Source organism: Salvelinus fontinalis, chromosome 9 (assembly GCF_029448725.1).
Source record: "Salvelinus fontinalis isolate EN_2023a chromosome 9, ASM2944872v1, whole genome shotgun sequence".
NCBI classification, from domain to species: Eukaryota; Metazoa; Chordata; class Actinopteri; order Salmoniformes; family Salmonidae; genus Salvelinus; species Salvelinus fontinalis.
Window position 1 is genome coordinate 40,830,725 of NC_074673.1, and position 22,586 is coordinate 40,853,310.

At 43.7% G+C, this 22,586-nt stretch overlaps 1 protein-coding gene across 1 annotated transcript in view; it reads right to left on the reverse strand.

Annotated features, from left to right (window-relative positions):
- The window catches only part of smpd3 (sphingomyelin phosphodiesterase 3), a 65,176-nt gene extending 42,754 nt beyond the window's left edge, over positions 1-22,422 (reverse strand). The window contains exon 1 of the mRNA XM_055934415.1: positions 22,155-22,422. The gene's annotated coding sequence lies outside the window, so the exon portion shown is untranslated. The remainder of the gene's footprint in view (positions 1-22,154) is intronic.
- Between the last annotated feature and the right edge of the window lie 164 nt (positions 22,423-22,586).

The following is a 22,586-nucleotide window of genomic DNA, read 5'->3' on the forward strand; positions in this document are numbered from 1 at the left end:
AAAGTGGCATAGTTTAAAGTGGCTAGTGGTACATGTATTACATAAAGATGGCAAGATGCAGTAGATGATATAGAGTACAGTATATACATATACATAAGAGATGTGTAATGTAGGGTATGTAAACATTATATTAGGTGGCATTGTTTAAAGTGGCTGGTGGTACATTTTTACATAATTTCCATCAATTCCCATTTTTTAAGGTGGCTGGAGCTGAGTCAGTTTGTTGGCAGCGGCCGCTAAATGTTAGTGGTGGCTGTTTAACAGTCTGATGGCCTTGAGATAGAAGCTGTTTTTCAGTCTCTCGGTCCCTGCTTGGATGCACCTGTACTGACCTCGCCTTCTGGATGATAGCGGGGTGAACAGGTAGTGGCTTGGGTGGTTGTTGTCCTTGATGATCTTTATGGCCTTCCTGTGACATCGGGTGGTGTAGGTGTCCTGGAGGGCAGGTAGTTTGCCCCGGGTGATGCGTTCTGCCGACCTCACTACCCTCTGGAGAGCCTTACGGTTGTGTGCGGAGCAGTTGCCGTACCAGGCGGTGATACAGCCCGACAGGATGCTCTCGATTGTGCATCTGTAGAAGTTTGTGAGTGCTTTTGGTGACAAGCCGAATTTCTTCAGCCTCCTGAGGTTGAAGAGGCGCTGCTGCGCCTTCTTCACAACGCTGTCTGTGTGGGTGGACCAATTCAGTTTGTCCGTGATGTGTACACCGAGGAACTTAAAACTTTCCACCTTCTCCACTACTGACCCGTCGATGTGGATAGGGGGGAGCTCCCTCTGCTGTTTCCTGAAGTCCACAATCATCTCCTTTGTTTTGTTGACGTTGAGTGTGAGGTTATTTTCCTGACACCACACTCCGAGGGCCCTCACCTCCTCCCTGTAGGCCGTCTCGTCGTTGTTGGTAATCAAGCCTACCACTGTAGTGTCGTCCGCAAACTTGATGATTGAGTTGGAGGCGTGCATGGCCACGCAGTCGTGGGTGAACAGGGAGTACAGGAGAGGGCTCAGAACGCACCCTTGTGGGGCCCCAGTGTTGAGGATCAGCGGGGTGGAGATGTTGTTACCTACCCTCACCACCTGGGGGCGGCCCGTCAGGAAGTCCAGGACCCAGTTGCACAGGGCGGGGTCGAGGCCCAGGGTCTCGAGCTTGATGACGAGTTTGGAGGGTACTATGGTGTTAAATGCTGAGCTGTAGTCGATGAACAGCATTCTCACATAGGTATTCCTCTTGTCCAGATGGGTTAGGGCAGTGTGCAGTGTGGTTGCGATTGCGTCGTCTGTGGACCTATTGGGTCGGTAAGCAAATTGGAGTGGGTCTAGGGTGTCCGGTAGGGTGGAGGTGATATGGTCCTTGACTAGTCTCTCAAAGCACTTCATGATGACGGAAGTGAGTGCTACGGGGCGGTAGTCGTTTAGCTCAGTTACCTTAGCTTTCTTGGGAACAGGAACAATGGTGGCCCTCTTGAAGCATGTGGGAACAGCAGACTGGGCTAAGGATTGATTGAATATGTCCGTAAACACACCAGCCAGCTGGTCTGCGCATGCTCTGAGGACGCGGCTGGGAATGCCGTCTGGGCCTGCAGCCTTGCGAGGGTTAACACGTTTAAATGTTTTACTCACCTCGGCTGCAGTGAAGGAGAGCCCGCAGGTTTTGGTAGTGGGCCGTGACAGTGGCACTGTATTATCCTCAAAGCGGGCAAAAAAGGTATTTAGCCTGTCTGGGAGCAAGACATCCTGATCCGCGACGGGGCTGCTTTTCTTTTTGTAATCCGTGATAGACTGTAGACCCTGCCACATACCCCTTGTGTCTGAGCTGTTGAATTGCGATTCAATTTTGTCTCTGTACTGGGACTTAGCCTGTTTAATAGCCTTGCGGAGAGAATAGCTACACTGTGTGTATTCGGTCATGTTTCCGGTCACCTTGCCCTGGTTAAAAGCAGTGGTTCGCGCTTTCAGTTTCACGCGAATGCTGCCGTTAATCCACGGTTTCTGGTTTGGGAATGTTTTAATCGTTGCTCTGGGTACGACATCGTCAATGCACTTCCTAATGAACTCGCTCACCGAATCTGCATATTCATCATTGTTGTTGTTGGACGCCGTGCGGAACATATTCCAATCCGCGTGATCAAAGCAGTCTTGAAGCGTGGATTCAGATTGGTCGGACCAGCGTTGAACAGACCTGAGCGCGGGAGCTTGTAGTTTTAATTTCTGTTTGTAGGCTGGAATCAACAAAATGGAGTCGTGGTCAGCTTTTCCGAAAGGAGGGCGGGGGAGGGCCTTATATGCGTCGCGGAAGTTAGTATAACAATGGTCCAGAGTTCTGCCAGCCCTGGTCGGACAATCGATGTGCTGATAGAATTTAGGGAGTTTTGTTTTTAGATTAGCCTTGTTAAAATCCCCAGCTACGATGAATGCAGCCTCAGGGTGTGTGGTTTCCAGTTTACAGAGAGTCAGATAGAGTTCGTTCAGGGCCATCGATGTGTCTGCTTGGGGGGGAATATATACGGCTGTGATTATGACCGAAGTGAATTCCCTTGGTAGATAATGCGGTCTACATTTGATTGTGAGGAGTTCTAGATCAGGTGAACAGAATGACTTTAGTTCCTGAGTGTTGTTATGATGGTCACACCACGTCTCGTTAATCATGAGGCATACCCCCCCGCCCCTCTTCTTACCAGAAAGATGTATGTTTCTGTCTGCGCGATGCGTGAAGAAACCAGCTGGCTGCACCGACTCCGTTAGCGTCTTTTCAGTTAGCCATGTTTCCGTGAAGCAGAGCACGTTGCAATCCCTGATGTCTCTCTCGAATGTTACCCGTGCTCGGATTTCATCGACCTTATTCTCAAGAGACTGGACATTGGCGAGTAGTATGCTAGGGAGTGGAGCGCGATGTGCTCGTCTCCGAAGCCTGACCAGGAGACCGCTACGTTTGCCCCTTTTTCGGCGTCGTGTAGCTTCGCCGGCTGGGATCAGGTCCATTGTATTGGGTGGAAGGCAAGACACTGGATCCGTTTCGGGAAAGTCATATTCCTGGTAGGAAGGGTGGTTAGTTGACGTTAATCGTATATTCAGTAGTTCCTCCCGGCTGTATGTAATGAAACTTAAGATCACCCGGGGTACCAATGTAAGAAATAACACATAGAAAAACAAAATACTGCATATACCTGGACTAAAGCATCCGCCAACTCCTGGACAGTCTGTGGTGCAACGTGGCGTTGGTGGATGGAGCGAGACATGATGTCCCAGATGTGCTCAATTGGATTCAGGTCTGGGGAACGGGCGGGCCAGTCCATAGCATCAATGCCTTCCTCTTGCAGGAACTGCTGACACACTCCAGCCACATGAGGTCTAGCATTGTCTTGCATTAGGAGGAACCCAGGGCCAACAGCACCAGCATATGGTCTCACAAGGGGTCTGAGGATCTCATCTCGGCATCTAATGGCAGTCAGGCTACCTCTGGCGAGCACATGGAGGGCTGTCCCCAAAGAAATGCCACCCCACACCGACTGACCCACCGCCAAACCGGTCATGCTGGAGGATGTTGCAGGCAGCAGAACGTTCTCCACGGCGTCTCCAGACTCTGTCACGTCTGTCACATGTGCTCATGTGCTCAGTGTGAACCTGCTTTCATCTGTGAAGAGCACAGGGCGCCAGTGGCAAATTTGCCAATCTTGGTGTTCTCTGGCAAATGCCAAACGTCCTGCACGGTGTTGGGCTGTAAGCACAACCCCCACCTGTGGACGTCGGGCCCTCATACCACCCTCATGGAGTCTGTTTCTGACCGTTTGAGCAGACACATGCACATTTGTGGCCTGCTGGAGGTCATTTTGCAGGGCTCTGGCAGTGCTCCTCCTACTCCTCCTTGCACAAAGGCGGAGGTAGCGGTCCTGCTGCTGGGTTGTTGCCCTCCTACGGCCTCCTCCACGTCTCCTGTCCTGATGTACTGACCTGTCTCCTGGTAGCGCCTCCATGCTCTGGACACTACGCTGACAGACACAGCAAACCTCCTTGCCACAGCTCGCATTGATGTGCCATCCTGGATGAGCTGCACTACCTGAGCCACTTGTGTGGGTTGTAGACTCCGTCTCATGCTACCACTAGAGTGAAAGCACCGCCAGCATTCAAAAGTGAACAAAACATCACCCAGGAAGCATAGGAAATGAGAAGTGGTCTGTGGTCACCACCAGCAGAACCACTCCTTTATTGGGGGTGTCTTGCTAATTGCCTATAATTTCCACCTGTTGTCTATTCCATTTGCACAACAGCATGTGAAATTTATTGTCAATCAGTGTTGCTTCCTAAGTGGACAGTTTGATTTCACAGAAGTGTGATTGACTTGGAGTTACATTGTGTTGTTTAATTGTTCCCTTTATTTTTTTGAGCAGTGTACATTAAGGCCAAATATAAGTCTTAATGAAGAAACTGCTATAGACAATACTGAAGTAAGATATTAGTGGCTCATGTTAACATTATGTGGAGGTCAACTGATCCTAGATCTGTGACTTTAAGTGCCTAAAGCCAACTCTAATATACAGTAACAGTCAAAAGTTTGGACACACAAACTCATTTAAGGGTTTTTCTTTATTTTTACTATTTTCTACATTGTAGAATAATAGTGAAAACATCAAAACTGAGAATAATACATATGGAATCATGTTGTAACCAAAAAAGTGTTAAACAACTCAAAATATATTTGAGATTATTCCAACCCTTTGCCTTGATGACAGCTTTGCACACTCTTGGCATTCTCTCACCCAGCTTCACCTGGAATGCTTTTCCAGCAGTCTTGAAGGAGTTCTCACATATGCTGAGTACTTGTTGGCTGCTTTCCTTCACTCTGCGGTCCAACTCATCCCAAACCATCTCAATTGGGTTGAGGTTGGGTGATTGTGGAGGCCAGGTCATCTGATGCAGCACTCCATCACTCTCCTTGGTCAAATAGCCCTTACACAGCCTGGAGGTGAGTTTTGGGTCATTGTCCTTTTGAAAAATAAATGATATCCCCACTAAGCGCAGACAAGATGGGATGGTGTATCGCTGCAGAATGCTGTGGTAGCCATGCTGGTTAAGTGTGCCTTGAATTCTAAATAAATCTCTGACAGTGTCACCAACAAAGCACCACCACACCTCCTCCTCCATGCTTCACGGTGGGAACCACACATGCATAGATAATCCGTTCACCTACTCTGCTTCTCACAAAGACACAGTTGGATCCAAACATTTCAAATTTGGACTCATCAGACCAAAGGACAGATTTCCACCGGTCTAATGTCCATTGCTAGAGTTTCTTGGGCCAAACAAGTCTCTTCTTATTTTTGGTGTCCTTTAGTAGTGGTTTCTTTGCAGCAATTCGACCATGAAGGCCTGATTCATGCATTCTCCTCTGAACAGTTGATGTTATTTGAACTCTGTGAAGCATTTATTTGGGCTGCAATCTGAGGCTGGTAACTCTAATGAACTCATCCTCTGCAGCAGAGGTAACTCTGGTTCTTCCTTTCCTGTGGCGGTCCTCATGAGAGCCAGTTTAATTTGGGCGCTTGATGGTTTTTGCCACTGCACTTGAAGAAACTTTAAAAAAGTTATTGACATTTTCCTCATTGACTGACCTTCATGCCTTAAAGTAATGATGGACTGTTGTCTCTGTTTGCTTACTTGCGCTGTTCTTGCCATAATAGGGACTTGGTATTTTACCAAATAGAGCTATCTTCTGTATACCACCCCTACCTTGTCACAACACAACTGATTGGCTCAAACGCATTAAGAAAGAAAGAAATTCCACAAATGTACTTTTAACAAGGCACACCTGTTAATTGAAATGCATTCCAGGTGACTACCTTATGAAGCTGTCTGAGAGAGTGCCAAGAGTGTGCGAAGTTGTCATCAAGGCAAAGGGTGTTTACTTAAAACAATCTCAAATCTCAAATATATTTTTATTTGTTTAACACTTTTTTGGTTTCTACGTGATTCCATATGTGTTATTTCATAGTTTTGATATCTACAATATTATTCTACAATGTAGAAAATATGAGTATGTGTGAGTATGAGTATGTGTGTCCAAACATTTGACTGGTACTGTATATATATTTTGCGGTTGGCTAAAGACTCAAGTATGAAGGTAGGGTGGCCACGCCCATCTCGTTTATGAACTTTATAGGGCCTAAGGCCATTTCTAATATATAGATGCTGCTATTGGCTCAGTATTTAAGTATGATGTCGGGAGTGCCACGTTGTGCCACCCAGTTAAGCTACAAGTGTCCAGGAGCAAGCCTTCTTATATCAATGGTCTGATTAGCTCGAGACTCACATACGCATCTCCCCTCATTGCCATAGACATGTTTAAGCTATGACCCCCTAGACAAATCCCCTCAATAGCTTTGAAGACTAGAAATGTAAGAATACCCTTAATTAGATAGAATTTGTAAACGTTCCAAAAAGGGCCAAACAAACCGGATAAAAATCTGTTTTTATAATATGTACCGGTTCATGAGGGTTGCCTAATCACACACATGACATTTTAGAAAGATGTGACCTTTTTAACCCTTTGAAACAGCCCCTATGACCCCAATTCAAGGCACTTCCGGTTGTCACAGGAAGCTGAAAATAAACACATATCCTCATTGGGGTAGGCTTTTACAGAATCCTGAGTTTCAAGTCTTCACGTTAAGAACTGACTGATTTACAGAGGGTTGAACTCAGTGTTTATACAAACTGCAGGTTGGGTATATCAAAACCACTTTTAGGGTAATTTAACCACTTCCGGTTGCTCTAGGAAGCTTAAACTCAACACAGGTAATCCTCATAGTGGCCTGATGGATTGTCATTGAAGACAGCTTGAGATGGCAATCATAACCCACATAGGCATCAGGTTGAATTTAGTGCAGCAGGCAATGTATTCCTATGGGGAGAGATGTCAATGTAAACTGTTAGAAGAAAACACCCTGTTTTCACTGTTAAGGGTTAATTCCACACTGTCAAGGTTAGGCTTGCACAGATCGGGAGGACCTTGGGAAGGTTCCTGTGATTGAATTGTGCTTCTAGCCTCAACGGTTCTGCCGCTGTCACCCAAAAGCACCTCACATTTAGGTCAGGCTTCGTTTTGGGCCTTGTGCTAAGACCTTTCTGGATGTCAATATCGTTCCCCAAAAACGTCAGAGACAGCTGCTCTTCACATATGTGGCTCTGTATATGGCCCCCAACCATAATCTGGAAATATATTAAATTCAGACTATACATGGATACATAGCACTACCTAGGTGGAACTTGTAAGTCCTCCAAAAAGAGCCAAAAAAAACGGATAAAAATCTGTTTTTATAATATGTACCGGTTCATGAGGGTTGCCTAATCACACACATGACATTTTAGAAAGATGTGACCTTTTTAACCCTTTGAAACAGCCCCTATGACCCCAATTCAAGGCACTTCCGGTTGTCACAGGAAGCTGAAAATAAACACATATCCTCATTGGGGTAGGCTTTTACAGAATCCTGAGTTTCAAGTCTTCACGTTAAGAACTGACTGATTTACAGAGGGTTGAACTCAGTGTTTATACAAACTGCAGGTTGGGTATATCAAAACCACTTTTAGGGTAATTTAACCACTTCCGGTTGCTCTAGGAAGCTTAAACTCAACACAGGTAATCCTCATAGTGGCCTGATGGATTGTCATTGAAGACAGCTTGAGATGGCAATCATAACCCACATAGGCATCAGGTTGAATTTAGTGCAGCAGGCAATGTATTCCTATGGGGAGAGATGTCAATGTAAACTGTTAGAAGAAAACACCCTGTTTTCACTGTTAAGGGTTAATTCCACACTGTCAAGGTTAGGCTTGCACAGATCGGGAGGACCTTGGGAAGGTTCCTGTGATTGAATTGTGCTTCTAGCCTCAACGGTTCTGCCGCTGTCACCCAAAAGCACCTCACATTTAGGTCAGGCTTCGTTTTGGGCCTTGTGCTAAGACCTTTCTGGATGTCAATATCGTTCCCCAAAAACGTCAGAGACAGCTGCTCTTCACATATGTGGCTCTGTATATGGCCCCCAACCATAATCTGGAAATATATTAAATTCAGACTATACATGGATACATAGCACTACCTAGGTGGAACTTGTAAGTCCTCCAAAAAGAGCCAAAAAAAACGGATAAAAATCTGTTTTTATAATATGTACCGGTTCATGAGGGTTGCCTAATCACACACATGACATTTTAGAAAGATGTGACCTTTTTAACCCTTTGAAACAGCCCCTATGACCCCAATTCAAGGCACTTCCGGTTGTCACAGGAAGCTGAAAATAAACACATATCCTCATTGGGGTAGGCTTTTACAGAATCCTGAGTTTCAAGTCTTCACGTTAAGAACTGACTGATTTACAGAGGGTTGAACTCAGTGTTTATACAAACTGCAGGTTGGGTATATCAAAACCACTTTTAGGGTAATTTAACCACTTCCGGTTGCTCTAGGAAGCTTAAACTCAACACAGGTAATCCTCATAGTGGCCTGATGGATTGTCATTGAAGACAGCTTGAGATGGCAATCATAACCCACATAGGCATCAGGTTGAATTTAGTGCAGCAGGCAATGTATTCCTATGGGGAGAGATGTCAATGTAAACTGTTAGAAGAAAACACCCTGTTTTCACTGTTAAGGGTTAATTCCACACTGTCAAGGTTAGGCTTGCACAGATCGGGAGGACCTTGGGAAGGTTCCTGTGATTGAATTGTGCTTCTAGCCTCAACGGTTCTGCCGCTGTCACCCAAAAGCACCTCACATTTAGGTCAGGCTTCGTTTTGGGCCTTGTGCTAAGACCTTTCTGGATGTCAATATCGTTCCCCAAAAACGTCAGAGACAGCTGCTCTTCACATATGTGGCTCTGTATATGGCCCCCAACCATAATCTGGAAATATATTAAATTCAGACTATACATGGATACATAGCACTACCTAGGTGGAACTTGTAAGTCCTCCAAAAAGAGCCAAAAAAACCGGATAAAAATCTGTTTTTATAATATGTACCGGTTCATGAGGGTTGCCTAATCACACACATGACATTTTAGAAAGATGTGACCTTTTTAACCCTTTGAAACAGCCCCTATGACCCCAATTCAAGGCACTTCCGGTTGTCACAGGAAGCTGAAAATAAACACATATCCTCATTGGGGTAGGCTTTTACAGAATCCTGAGTTTCAAGTCTTCACGTTAAGAACTGACTGATTTACAGAGGGTTGAACTCAGTGTTTATACAAACTGCAGGTTGGGTATATCAAAACCACTTTTAGGGTAATTTAACCACTTCCGGTTGCTCTAGGAAGCTTAAACTCAACACAGGTAATCCTCATAGTGGCCTGATGGATTGTCATTGAAGACAGCTTGAGATGGCAATCATAACCCACATAGGCATCAGGTTGAATTTAGTGCAGCAGGCAATGTATTCCTATGGGGAGAGATGTCAATGTAAACTGTTAGAAGAAAACACCCTGTTTTCACTGTTAAGGGTTAATTCCACACTGTCAAGGTTAGGCTTGCACAGATCGGGAGGACCTTGGGAAGGTTCCTGTGATTGAATTGTGCTTCTAGCCTCAACGGTTCTGCCGCTGTCACCCAAAAGCACCTCACCTCTGGCATCTTGCCTATGCCGCTCGGTCATTACTCATCCATATATTTATATGTATATATTCTATTCCATCCCTTTACTTGATTTGTGTGTATTAGGTTGTTCTGGAACGGTTGTTGTTGAATTGCTAGATTACTTGTTAGATATTACTACAATGTGTCCTAAAATGGTTACAAATACAAGACTGTGTGTGTGTGTGTGACAAGAACATTTGATTTGATTTGTTTTGATACCTTGCAGTATGGTATGTTACCACCAGGTGGCTTACAAAAATACCCCCTTCTTAGGACCCTGACAGTTTTGTGTGATTTTCAAACCAGGCATATTAGCATGCTATTTGCAGGCTATTCCAATGGTTTCCCTAGTTGAGCCCATGGTTTTGGACCTAACTTGGTCAAAGGTCCTAATATGGAAGGTGTTTATATAAGTTGAGGTCCTAATACGATCTCAAAAACGAGAACCCACACACACACACACATACAAACACCCCCCACACACACACACACACACACACACACACACACACACACACACACACACACACACACACACACACACACACACACACACACACACACACACACACACACACATACAAACCCCCCCCCCCCCCACACACACACACATACAAACACACACACCCACAGAGTGCACAGCAGTGTCCTGACCTCCATCTAGTACTGACATTGAGAGAGCCTTGCTGTGTGACTGCCTGAGTAACTAACTCAGTAGTCAGCTCTCTGGTATTTACTGTGTTTACATGACTAACAACTGTTATCTGTTTGCTGGAAGGAATCTAGGAATAGATCCCCCGCTGAGAGGGGTCGTATCTGTTTCATCTAGCTAGCCAACCATGTGTTTGTTTTGGAATTAAAACGACTTGGATAATAATCGTGTCGTATATCTCCAAGCAATGTTTTGGCATCTTTCATAAGTTACCCAAGGGTTCTTCCTGCCTGAAAAATTCACACTCAACTGAAGCATAACCAACCCAGAGAGACTCATCAGCAAGCTTCAATGGGGACGAGCATGACAAATGAATGGGGTCCGGGTGCCTCAACAGCTCCCCATGGATTTGTTTTACGAAATGTCCTCCTCCATTGGATCAATACTGATAATGACAAAGGGAGAAAGCTCCTGCTGAATCCTGGGTGAATACGTGTGCATGTGTGTGTGTGTGTGTGTGTGTGTGTGTGTGTGTGTGTGTGTGTGTGTGTGTGTGTGTGTGTGTGTGTGTGTGTGTATGTTGTGTGTGTGTGTATGTTGTGTGTGTGCTTGTGTGTGGAGGCTCTGTTTGTGTCAATACGTTTTAGAGTGGGCAAATGAGTGATGTACTGCTAAGTATCCGGTGACCACAGAGATCGATGTAGCCCATCTAGCCGGCTGTGGTGGTTTCCTTCTGTTTCATTATTAATGGTGCAGAATTGTGGAGTGTTTATAAGTGTACGATGCTGCTACATTGTGAGTAATGACGACCAGAGACACCGGCAGATGTCTGTGTTCAGAGCATAGCACTAAAACAGACCAGTAGGATCCAAAACGATCAGAACAGAGTTGGAGCATATGCAGACCCACTGCTGTTTCCCTCTCCCCTAAGGATGGCCCTTCTCTGGATCTCTTTCTCCTCCCCGTAAGCTTTGAAAGTTGCCCCCCGCTCTTCCTCCACTTCCAGAGCCAGCGGTGACGCTACTCCGAGTATGCTTAAGGGATTTCGGTTGTCATGGTGACCTAGTCACATGCACTCAGGTACTAGCGAGGCCTGTTGGTGTGTGGTGGTGAATGTTGCCCACCTCCAACTCCCCTACCACACACATGTTTGTGTCTAACCTTAACTCTACAAAACTGCACTTTGGATCAAATACACACACACCCTCTGGCAAACACACACGCCTGGTCAAGGATACAGGTACCTTTTAAAATTTGAACAAGCAATCTAATAACACAGGTAGAGCATTCAGGTGTAATTCAGATCCACACTCCAACAGGCAGAACGACACCCTGACGCACTAACTCATGTGTCTGTAACAGACCCCTGGCCCTGTCTGTCCACGTGCGGTAAAAATAAGCATTTGTCATTTTTAAATGTCTTAAGATTGGCTTCTACTATTGACTAAGTCCCTATGAGAAAGGCAGGCTGAAAACAATACCTCCCAAAGCCTCATTAGACAATCAATCCATCATCATTACGCCTTTCCAAACCCAGAAAGCATATTGGCCAGATTAGCATCTTTGCCAAATGCTCTGAATATTCTATGGTATCAGGGTCAGTCTATTATTGTTTTGTTGCTGTTGGATTGGCTGTGTCCAGACAAATAGTCTCAATGGTTTTTCTCAGCAGCACTGGTTGTTTTTGGCATGCTGGTAGAAGACTGGCCCATTGGATCATTGTATTAGTTTCTCTCTCTCTTTCATCACCCTTTCTATGCCGGACAGGACAGTTTTATTTTTTATTATTTTTTACCTTTATTTAACTTGGCAAGTCAGTTAAGAACAAGTTCTTATTTACAATGACGGCCTACCCCGCACAAACCCGGACAACACCGGGTTAATTGTGCACCGCCCTATGGGACTCCCAATCACAGCTGGATGTGATGCAGCCTGGATTCGAACCAGGTACTGCAGTGACACCTCTTGCACTGGTCTAAGACCACTGCGCCACTCGGAAGCCCATGTGGGAGCCACAGTGTGCTCTGGGCTTGGTGTAATTGGGAATGTAATACTGTTAGAGGAAATGGATAATGCCATCACTATTACCACAATGCAATCATCACTATAACTCAATCAGCCCCTCCTGCCACCTGCTTTTTAGTAAGGAACAATCATTCCTCAAGCTTCCCTCTAAGGGCTTGCACAGGGAAATTGGTCTCTGTTTGTGTATGTTTGTGTTATTTAGTGATGAAACATATTTACTCATTTATTATGTAACAGCTTGTTAATTAAGGTTGTTGGTGAGTAACTAAAGAGTTATTACTGTGCACAGGTATAAGAGCAGGGTTGGGGTGTAACCGATTACATTCATCTGATTAATAAAAACTATAACTGTAATCAGATACATTACCAGCTAAAATATTGTACAGATTACAGATACCTTCGAAAAACTAGATGATTTAGGCCTACTTCTTGGATTACTTTTAAATTCAGAAAGGATGTTTGTGAAAACCTTTCTGTTTTCTCAATGACAGTCAAATCAGCATTGAAAAAAGGCGTACGTTTAAGTTTGCTCCACCTGAGCGAGTCAGAGACCACTATTATGACACACCAATGCATTTGATGGATTATTTTTGTCTTTTACTAATGCCGCTTAAGGGGAAAGTCATCCAAAACTAACTGAAATTAATCAGATTACGTTACTGAGTTTGGGTAACCAAAAGTTACATTACTGATTACAATTTTAGACAGGTAACTAGCTGTAACGGATTACATTTAGAAAGTAACCTACCCAACCCTGTATAAGAGACATTTACTGTACTTTAAAGGGGTACCAAGAAGAAAACAGATGTGTGAGAAAAAGAGAAAGAGAGAACTGGAATAGTACACAGTAGTGCTGTGGAGTATTACTGCTGGGCTCCTTGGCTTGGCGTCTACTGACATGGGGGATTACGATGATGATTCAGAATTACCCAGCATGCCTCTGGGCTGTGGCCTATATGGGCTCACACTGCCATTGGGCAGCTGCACTAAATATACTTTCAAATCTAGATCATGCTGGATCAATAAGAATGAGCTGATGTGCCATCATACACTTCATGCAATGTCCTGTGCCCCTCCCCCCACCGTGCCTCGACTTACACTAACCTCTGCACCATGCCTGTCCCCTGTTTCTCTGTCCCCGACTTATGAACTCTGACCCCAACCTTCCCTCAGTCACACATCTGGACCCCACCTCCCTCCTCACCCATTCTCACATGGGTGCTGTAACACCCATGACCAAGCTCTACGACTAAAAATACTCCAGCTTCCTCTTTCTGTAAACATGGTGCCTACTCCCCTGCCCTTGAAAAACATTCACAGACAGACATATGGGCTGACATCATGCATTCTCACATTCGTTACAGTAACATAGCAAATCCTGCATGCATGTGTGCTCATATACACTTTATGTACAAAAGTATGTGGACACCCCTTCAAATGAGTGGATTTGGTTATTTCAGCCACACCTGTGTGTATAAAATTAAGCACACAGCCATGCAATCTCAATAGACACACATTGGCAGTAGATTGGCCTTACTGAAGAGCTCAGTGACTACTGAAGGAAAGTCAGCACAAGAACTGTTCGTTTGGAGCTTCATGAAATGGGTTTCCATGGCCGAGCAGCCGCATACAAGCCTAAGATCACCATGCGCAATTCCAAGCGTCGGCTGGAGGGGTGTAAAGCTCGCCGCCATTGGACTCTGGAGCAGTGGAAATGCGTTCTCTGGAGTGATGAATGTCGCTATACCATCTGGCAAGCTGACGGGACAATCTGGATTTGGCGGACGCCAGGAGAACACTACCTGCCCAGGTGCATAGTGCCATGGAGGACGAATAATGGTTTGGGGCTGTTTTTCATGGTTCGGGCTAGGCCCCTTAGTTCCAGTGAAGGGACATCTTAACGCTACAGCATTCAATGGCATTTTATGCTTCCAACTTTGTGGCAATAGTTTGGGGAAGGCCCTTTCATGTTTCCCCATGCCAATTCCCCAGTGCACACAGCGAGGTACATACAGAAATGGTTTGTCAAGATTAGTGTGGAAGAACTTGACTGGCCTGCACACAGCCCTGACCTCAAGCACATCGAACACCTTTGGGATGAATTGGAACACCGACTGAGCCAGGCCTAATTGCCCAACCAGTAATGCTCTTGTGGCTGAATGGAAGCAAGTCCCCGCAGCAATGTTCCAACATCTAGTGGAAAGCCTTCCCAAAAGAGTGGAGGCTGTTATAGCAGCAAAGGCGGGACCAACTCCATGATTTTGGAATGAGATGTTCGACGAGCAGGTGTCCACATACATTTGGTCATGTAGTGTACATACACGCACAAACAAACAGTAAGTGATCCATCACTAGCTCGAACCCTGCCCTGGTTTTCGACAGACAGATATGGATTGGTTGTCCCATTGATTTGTTCCACATTTGTCATGTTAAAGGCTACGGCAACACTGATCTGAAATGTCAAAACTGTTCGTTTCAGTCTGATAACTTGCAGACAGTGAAAACAAATACATTCATATTCAAAATACAGATAGAGAAAACTTGTATTTGTGAGGGAAGCAAGCCAGCATTGGACTAAAAGCAAGCCATGCCTTGAATTGAAAGCCAGCCTTGGAATGGAAACCAGCCTTGGACTGAAAATCTCTGGCATGAACTGCGACTTTGCACCATTCCCGCAGGGTTGAAATGTTAGAAACAGTTAAAATGCCCCTCGTCATTTAGGTGTGGAACTTGAGAGTGTGATATTTTCTATGGTTCTTCAACCAGTTAATAGTAGATGTAAGTAATTTTAAAGAAGCTCCACAAAGAGCTGCACATTGAGAGACCATATTTCCATTTATACGGTCTTTAGAAACTAAACCAACTGCCACTTGAAGGAACTGACACTTTTTGAATAAACTGCTTAGCTTCAAAGCAAAGGCCTGGCATAATAAACATGGCAATCCCTTTAGCAGTGGGATAAAGCAATATCAGCACATAAAATGATGTAATAATAACAACACACATAGCTACTCATAACAGGAGTAACAAAATGTGAAAAACAAGACAGATTGAGAAAGAACAGACAAAGAGAGAGATCACAGGTATTCCCTGAAGTGTGAGGTGAAGGTTGCCATGGAAACCACTCAAAGTTCAGGCAACGGCAAACACAGGTGAGTACAAGACCATCTAGGAGCAGAGAGTGAGACAGGAGAGAAGAGGGAGGGAGATGGAGAGAGAGAAAATGAGTGTCCGTACCTTTGCCCGTCACAACAAGCACCACCGCGTGAACAGGTTCTGAAGAACGCACCACATCCTACATGTAGTACAGCAGCCCTCCTATAGCTGCTCTCCAGGTCTGTGTGTAGCTGAGGCAGCAAGCAGTCAGCTAAATGTCCCACCGCGCCAGTCCACCCCATCTCCAATCACAGTATACAAGCCAACAGAGTGTAGTAGGCAAATGACACAAAAGCATTGCTCCACACGCTCACACACGCATGTACAGGACACACAAACCAAATGTACAACACACACACACACAAAACCACACACATACACGCACACGCACACACACTTTTTGAGGTCAGAGCATGGCCTCTAGGTAATGAAAGACCATCTGATAGGTTCCAGAAGGATAGGCAGGGTGTGTTGGGATGGAGGAGTGAACCCCACCCAGACCCAGGGCCCACACTGACTTCTCCCCCTGTGATCAGCCTGTAGCCAAGACCTTGAAGAGGAAACCTCTCCAGACCCAGAGCTGGAAGCGCCTGTCTCCACACGATCCACTGTCTGGGGCAAGACCATAGCACCACCCTGAGCACCCATACAGCACCATAATTACACACTCACCCAGACCAGCAACCGGCAGTATACTGGACCTAATGACATAGCTCTGCTCTGGCTTTGTAGGAGAGAGGATGGCATGGGTCAAGCCTGGCAGTGTGGGTGGCTGAGTGCATTGATGAGTGGACGGCAAAGTCGGACAATTTGAGGGCTGGTGGTCACACACATGTGCACATATATAGGCTAAAACAAACCCCTGGCGTAGTGAACAAAACCCAAATCCTCCCCCTCTTGTGTCAGTCATATTTTCCCCTCTATCGGTAGAGAACACATCATCTCTCCATGTTCACAAAGTCTGTTCACACAACACTGCCAATATCACCCAGGTCTCCCCCTCCCTCCTTCCCTACCACATACTATGAACACACATACTATGAACAGACATACTATGAACACACATACTATGAACACACGTACTATGAACACACATACTATGAACACACATACTATGAACACACATACTATGAACACACATACTATGAACACACATACTATGAACACACGTACTATGAACACACGTACTATGAACACACGTACTATGAACACACATACTATGAACACACATACTATGAACACACATACTATGAACACACATACTATGAACACACATACTATGAACACACATACTATGAACACACATACTATGAACACACATACTATGAACACACATACTATGAACACACATACTATGAACACACATACTATGAACACACGTACTATGAACACACGTACTATGAACACACGTACTATGAACACACATACTATGAACACACGTACTATGAACACACATACTATGAACACACATACTATGAACACACATACTATGAACACACATACTATGAACACACATACTATGAACACACATACTATGAACACACATACTATGAACACACATACTATGAACACACATACTATGAACACACATACTATGAACACACATACTATGAACACACATACTATGAACACACATACTATGAACACACATACTATGAACACACGTACTATGAACACACATACTATGAACACACGTACTATGAACACACATACTATGAACACACATACTATGAACACACATACTATGAACACACATACTATGAACACACATACTATGAACACACATACTATGAACTGGCTTAAACACATGATCAGTGAGAGGTCATTAAATAAAACTTAGCATATCCCTGCTGAGTCAATCCCACCATGGCACTCTACTAGAATAATTGTAGGCTGCTCTGTCCTATACTTTGAGTGATATTTTTAGCACATGAAAATCCACAAGCAAATGTTTTTTTCCCTAAACCGTCCAATGAAAATCTTACTTTTAAAAGTTCATATTCTATTAGCTCATTCCCAAATAATGTTGTTGACTCATCCTATACTTGTATTTGTGGCCAAAGCATAAATTGGAGAAAAAACACTTCCAAAACCCCACCTTAAACTTGTATCTCAAACAGACTTGAAAAAAAAGCTTGCTATTTCCTCATAGAGGATGATGTCATTCTGAGTAGGATGAGCTGGCCAATCAGCGGTGTACTTGCATTAATATTTGTAATGACTGGTATACACCCACAACATTTGGTTGTTGGGGTACGCCCACACCATTCCAACACAGAAAAGCTGCACTTTAACATACTTAATTAGCAACTATTTCACTCATATTGTAATTCATTATAGGTCATTTTTCAGATATATCTGTAAACACTGTACAGTTACTTTCATCTGAAGAAATCAGATTTTAGAGCACACAAATCAAATCTGCTGTACTGTTTGGGATCATCAATTGAACTGTGTTATATTGTTCCTTCCCTGTGTGTTCTTTGAGTGCTCACACTGAATGACGTCTGAGATGTCGGTAATCTTTTCTACACGCCATAGAATCAGTGGGGTCATGTGCATCTAATAAACCTGCAGTAAATCATCTGTTCTTAGGCCTGAGTGTTTAAAGTGGGGTTCATAGTTTGTGTAACTATTCAGATATATGAAGAATCATTATATCAGTATTCAAATAAATCTTACTGAAATATATTTTTGCATGATGTTTGTTGTCCGAGCCAACATGTCTTATGCTGAAAAGTGGAGGCATTGAGAGAAGTCTTTTCAGGTATTCTTACGTGATGTATTTATGTGATTCAGTTTGCTGTGTCAATACTGTGACGTGGGTTAGACTAAATTGAGCCAGCTTCGCTGAGTTTTGGAGCATCACACTTTGTATAATAACACATCCACGGGAACATCAGGCTACACAACACTGACAACCTAACCCAGGCACTGTGAATGGAAACAAACAGATGGAGAGGAAAGGGAGATGGCAGAGACAGACAGAGAGGGACAGGGTTATGTGAGAGAGGAGAGAGTGAATGACAAATAGACTTGGATGGAAAGATAATGTATGTTGAAAATAGGCAGATGGTCAGAACGGAGTAAATGAAAGAAAGAAGGAAGAAGGCATACTCTTAAGAAAACAGGGTTCCAAAAGGGTTCTTCAGCTGTCCCCATAGGAGAACACTTTTTGGCTCCAGGTAAAACCCTTTTTGTTTCCAGGTAGAACTCTCTTAGGTTCCACGTGAAACCCTCTGTGGAAAGGGTTCTACATGGAACCAAAAAGGGTTCAACCTGGAATCAAATAGGGTTCTTCAAAGTGTTCTCCTATGGGGACAGCCAAAGAACCCTTTTAGGTTCTAGATAGCGCCTTGTTTCTAAGTGTATGGGCCTAAATGGAGAGAGAGCCTTGACAACTTGCTCAGTGTCACAAAGAGTGAAAGTAGTGTAGGCCTAGAATGGCAGAGGGCCCCATCCCCTCTTGAAGCTCAGGAACGACTTTTTGGCACCAAGACTGTAGATGTTCACAGTGGGACCAGTGTTGTATTGCTGCTATTTTGCTAAAAGCATTCAACAATGCATTTGATTAGTGATTGCATCCTCTTGATGAGAAAATTGCCTGCTTGCAGGATACACAACAGAGCATTTCCATGTACCGAGTCGTGTATTCAGCCTCACTTGATAGCACTTAAAGGAGCCCATTAGTCCATTGCTGATACATGATACATGATGACGTAGGAGGTGACAATTTGCTTTTTGAAAGTCCTATATCTTGAAAACTTGATTGCTAACACTAATGAAAAAATTACCAAAATGTATTTTTTGGGTGGATTTTTCCTTTAAGGGCCTCCTCCATCTGGAGCTGCATGGACAAAAACACACACAAGGCTTATGTATTGAAGACTATAATGACAGTGACACTGAACATTAATGTTTTTCTGTCACCACTGTCACTGGCCTCTTATTTACATTTGGCTGTCACTTACTCATGAGACTGTAATGTAGGTTACACATAAAAGAAACCGAATCCTGAAGTATCCTGTATCACCTGTGCAAGGCCCATCAACCCTCATCCGGCCCGACCACCTGGTTCATTATTGAACAGTGGTTAGATGGGCGTTTGATAGGCAAGCCAGACATACACTGGGCAGGTCTATAATAAAGTGAAAGTAGACCCACTCAATTCTATCCAATTATAGGCTACTTTGAAGATTGAATCCCTATATTTTCTTTACCCACATTTTGAAGATAGCCTATCACACTTGGCCATCAGCGCCCCAATAATAGTTTATTTAATTACGAGTTGCAGGTTGTGTTTTAATTAATGGGACACACTTAGGCCTATCAGCTACCAGCATCCTCATGCTCCCTCCCTTGTCACCGCAGCTTTCAGCGTCTATCCCCGAGAAGGGAGGAGTTTTATAGCACCTGACTCTTTTTCACCACGTCAGCCAAAAAGCGGATCAGAGATGGACACCGACTGAGAGAGCAGCCTGTGCACACCGGCTGTGCCACACCTATAATTGGAATAACATCACCATCCGAAATCAAAGATTTAGTTTCCACTGAATCTACAGCAACATGGGGGCTAAATCAGTAGTCATGTTCAGCCAATAACACTAACCTATTTCAATACACTCTTAGAAAAAAAGGTACTTAGTATAACCATATAGGGTTCTTCAGCTAGTCTCCATAGGGGAATCATTTTTGGTTCTAGGGAGGACCCTTTCCAGAGGGTTCTACCTAGAACCCTCTATGAAGGGTAATTCATAGAACCTTCTGTAAATGGTTCTACCTAGAACCCTCAATGAAGGGTTCTTCTTATAGAATCCTCTATAAATGGCTCTCCCATGAACCCTTTTATCATCTAAAAGTTATTCCTAGAACCCTCTATGAACGGTTCCACCAGTCGTAATAGCCTTTAAAAAAACGATTTATTACAATACATTACATATATCATTAGGCCTTTTGTTGAGAGCTTAGTTATACATTAAAACAGTGCTCTGAAACTCCTGGTTTACAGACCACATCAGGCCTGCAAGTCACATTATGTTGGCTTGCAAAGTGATGTGTAATTCCTATTGGAATCCAGCCAGAGCGAGGATATCCAACAATTGGTACTTTTAATCACCCACAACATGCATACAGAACACATGTCAGGGAAGGGAAGATTAATTAATGAGAGTACGTCAATTATCTAAACTGGAACATCAATCTCAGTAATGGGTGCAATAAGTCCAACTACTAACAGTTTGGATTAATTTAGAAAAATGTATATTATTTATCTGTGTATAGCATACGATTAATGAACTAATCAATCTACATGCAAAAACACAGATATTGAAACAAACAATTCTGAAAATCAACCTGCAATAGACCATGCTGGGAAATATCATAATGATGGGTGTGGTTTTGAGTATTTTACTCTACACTCAACTCTGGTTGTAGGTTATTTCACGCCACTGAGTGTTAAGATAATTTAACTCCTGAATCAACACTAGAAATGTTACACTGAATAATCAACATGATGTCAGTCAAACTTGCCAATTTACTGTGTACCATACATACTCCCTTCTATTATCCTACTCTCCTAAATAAAATCACAGAAAATACTCATTTTAAAGATAGAAACCATGGCAAAGATATCAACTATGTCAGTACTGCATATATAAAATGAATAAGAGAATACCAGATAAATTCAGCCTACAAATATTCCTTTATTGGTACAGTTTAAAATATGCTCACACCTATCTTTTTAAGATTATTCAAACTCCTGATGTTCAAGTTTAAACACTGAGGTAAAATAAATTAAAAGGTATTAATATTCAAAGTGTTCAATGTATGTGGAACCTTTCTTACTTTCCAAAGAATCCTTATTGCCTTCCAAATAATCATAAAATAACCCTTTCTTCTAAAAACGGCTATTGGGATGAAAAAGGTTCTAGCTAGAACCCTTTGCCGTTCAAAGAACCCACTGCTTCCAAAAAGGGCTCTTCAGATAAAACCGCTTTTTGGTAGAACCCTATCCCCGCAAAGAACCCTTTTGGAAAGAGTGTAGGCTATAATTCTGTCCCGACAGTGTTGATATCTAGGCCTACCGATTTCATGCAAACTGTTATTACGACTTCTCATAAAAGGGTATATTTTTCTAACTATGTCCAAGTGACTTCTCCTAGCCACTATGTCCAAGTGACTTCGCCTAGCCGCCCCACACAGCCCTCCCCTCACAATCATGTTGAAGAGAATATAATATGTAGAGAGACAATTAGTTACGAGGAGTAGGCTATATGAAACGTGAGCGCATAATGTTTTTTTAATTCCACGGGCTTGATTTACTAGACTAGTCTATGTGAAAAGAACAGCGTCTCCCTTTCTCGCTCTCCCTCGTCTTTTACACACAAACACACACTCGATGTGCCTTGAACATTCGATCCTTGGGATTTATGCAAATACCAGTCAAATCATCCCACTGTGTATGCAATAGTCATTGAGGTGAAAGGAGCGGATTACAAAGACAAAAACGCACCAATAAAGCTATTATAGGCAAGAGGTAGCCCGAAGTAACCAATCAGGACCGTTTGTGTATGGTTGAAAATTCACAAGGGCAAAGAACAATTTCTACTATCGCAACGTGCTCAAGATGTTCTAAAATCCAATTTTCTTCATGAACCCAACCCTTGTTCCCTCGCAAATCATGCTATTCAGAATAGCTACTCACTTCTTTCAGATCTCGCCGATTTATTCAAACAGGTGGAACACTATTTCTCTTCGGTATTCTCCATCTCTGAACCGTGATAATAGCCTCTGATGCTCTCAAATCCAGTCCACTTTATGGCCGCGGAGCCTGTGCTGATGAACTGCGTGAGATTCCTTACAGCACCATCACACTTTGAACAGCTCCATTGACGTCATAGCTCACCGGCTACGATGCCACTCCCTTTTCATAACGACCACCGCCAATCGAAAGGCAGAGACAAAACCTTGTAACCTCTCATGACGACCACTCTGGTGCTTGTTCGTGCAGTTGGGTTGGTTTTTACTTGATTAAATGTACTATTTGAATTAAGTAGAAAGGCAAACGTGAGATTGCATGGCTCACTCAAACACGCTTCCTGAAACCACTGGTCACTTCTCAGTGAGATTCTAGTTC